This window comes from Leptinotarsa decemlineata, unplaced genomic scaffold, assembly GCF_025532065.1.
Source record: "Leptinotarsa decemlineata unplaced genomic scaffold, Ldec_3_MD MMD2_tig00026352, whole genome shotgun sequence".
In the NCBI taxonomy this organism is placed as follows: Eukaryota; Metazoa; Arthropoda; class Insecta; order Coleoptera; family Chrysomelidae; genus Leptinotarsa; species Leptinotarsa decemlineata.
The window spans coordinates 42501-45000 of record NW_027412700.1 but is presented as its reverse complement, the minus strand read 5'-3'; the positions used below and the strand labels follow the sequence as shown (position 1 = coordinate 45000).

General features: G+C 47.7%; 2 non-coding genes across 2 annotated transcripts in view; both read right to left on the bottom strand.

Annotated features, from left to right (window-relative positions):
• Positions 1-884, bottom strand: part of LOC141486274 (large subunit ribosomal RNA) — a 4028-nt gene extending 3144 nt beyond the window's left edge. The window contains exon 1 of the ribosomal RNA XR_012467737.1: positions 1-884. This exon is cut by the window's left edge and continues 3144 nt beyond it. This is a non-coding gene — a ribosomal RNA (large subunit ribosomal RNA).
• Positions 885-1486: 602 nt separating this feature from the next.
• LOC141486277 (5.8S ribosomal RNA) lies at positions 1487-1641 on the bottom strand. The gene has a single exon (XR_012467740.1). It is a non-coding gene; the product is annotated as a 5.8S ribosomal RNA (ribosomal RNA).
• Positions 1642-2500: the final 859 nt, after the last annotated feature.

Here is a 2500-nt window from a genome sequence, read left to right as displayed (position 1 = left end):
TTGGTCCGTGTTTCAAGACGGGTCCTGAAAGTACCCAAAGCTATAGCGTTGCAGATCGGCGTTTCAACGAGGTCTGTTCGAGAACATCGTAGCCAACAGTCGCCCGGGGACAGGATCGGCGCTAGGTCCGATCGCCGTCAAACACCGGACGCGCTTGCCACGAGCCGAACGCTAATTATAAAGTAGCGGCCCCGCGCCATCGTTATACCGTCGAGCGAGTCGGCCGGGATACCGAGGGTCCACGCGAAAAATTCACGTGGGCTCCACCCCGGACCTTAGACCGACACCCAACGGATCGCAACGTCCTACAAGAGGAAAAGTGCACGCGTTCGATATCGGTTCGAAAAACGAGCTGAGCGAACGACGCGAACGCCGTCCGTCACGAAACCCGTCAAACGCCGACGATCGAAACGCGATGAATTTCCTCCTTCGACCTTTCGGGTTTCTCAGGTTTACCCCTGAACGGTTTCACGTACTCTTGAACTCTCTCTTCAAAGTGCTTTTCAACTTTCCCTCACGGTACTTGTTCGCTATCGGTCTCGTGGTCATATTTAGCCTTAGATGGAGTTTACCACCCACTTAGGGCTGCACTCTCAAGCAACCCGACTCTGAGGAGAGATCCTCCCGAAATTGACGGCGGTCGCTACGGGCCTGGCACCCTCTATGGGCTGTGGCCCCGTTCAAGAAGGACTTGGACGCGCCGTACGACTCCGGGATAAACGGATCCTCCCTAACACCACATTTCCCGGCGGTTAACCCGCGGGATTCGGTGCTGGGCTTATCCCTGTTCGCTCGCAGCTACTGAGGGAATCCTAGTTAGTTTCTTTTCCTCCGCTTAGTAATATGCTTAAATTCAGCGGGTAGTCTCACCTGCTCTGAGGTCGATAAAATAATTTTTCAGTTTATTCAACAGCAACGAGTCGACGTACGTAGTCTCGTCCGTCGTTATTTCGAGAGAGAACTACCGAAACGGACAAAAAAGTTCTCGACGTCCTGTAATAATGTGTGTGCGTGTGTACGTACGCTGCTCGACACGATCAGACGTCGTCTTCGATTCATCAAAGATTCTCGGACACGACGATCGTGCGTAACGAGAGCATACACACACACACACTACAAGCGTGAACCTGTATATTGCCGTGGCAGCCGCTTTCCCAACAACGGAGACTCGATACGATTTCGTTGTGTACAAACTACGTAACGTTTCTCTCATCTTGCGATGAGAAAAAACGATTCGTCGCTTTCGCACTTTAAGATGCCGCGTCTTTGTCGTCGTCGGCGTCGTCGTCGTCGTCAACGTGTATTTATTTTTGTTACCAAGTGTCATCGCCGCGAAGGCGATAAAATACTTAGATAACGATTATAATAACGAGACGACTCGATAGACGACAAACAACAACAACAACAACACGTCAATCATCCAACACGCTCCGACGTTTTTACAAAATATCAATTTTGAAAAACCGAGCAGTCTTTGAAATTGATACGACCCTCAGCCAGGAGTGGTCCAGGAACAGTATCCGAGGACCGCAATGTGCGTTCGAAATGTCGATGTTCATGTGTCCTGCAGTTCACAAGTTGACGCGCAATTAGCTGCGTTCTTCATCGACCCACGAGCCAAGTGATTCACCGTTCAGGGTAATCTTTTATTTAGACGTACTCAAAAAAAATAATTTCAAGAGTTCGACGTCTCGATTCGGCAAGCGTTGAGATTATACCAATGCAACAACGTACATAAATATATATATACTTGTTAAAAAAAATAAAAAAAGAGAAGCGCTCGACGATTTCGTATTCGTACGGCACCACATATTCAGACGAGGCATCGTGTACCGAAATCGCGCACGACTCAATTTTTATATTCGTCGTGTAGAGGACGCGCGTAGTATTTCATTTACCATGCGTTCTAACTGACACGGCCGGGCGAATATCTTTCACAACCATCGGAAATCTCGTTGTGTAATCCGGTAACGTAAAAATTCGTACGAAACGAAACTTTCACGTTTCGACCGCGATTAAACATAATTTCCTACGGAGCGGTTTTTTAACAGTCACACACTCCTAGGTACCCGGCGAAGGCGGCGTCGTCGGCATCATCGTCATCGACGGCGAAATGTATCGTCGTATATCGCGCGTTCGCGTTCGACAAAAGAGCGTACGCTTCACAACACGATCGACGAACAACATTAGCGCCATAATCGACGACAACGACGCGGCAACACAACAATACGCACAACGTCATATATTATAATTTTCGGTAAAGAAAATTACACGCCTAATTGAAAAACCTCTAAGACGAATTTGTATAGTTCGAGAAGAGGACTACTACTAATCGAAAGGATGATGACGACAGACAACAACGTCGTCGTCGTCGTCAATTTCACCGTCATTCGAAAACGTAGTCCACCGTCGCTCATTTTCTTTTCTATCGAAACGAAAACATAAAGCGACAAATTAGTTCGAATATCGTAGAAGGAAAAAGGAGAGATTTAACTCTTTT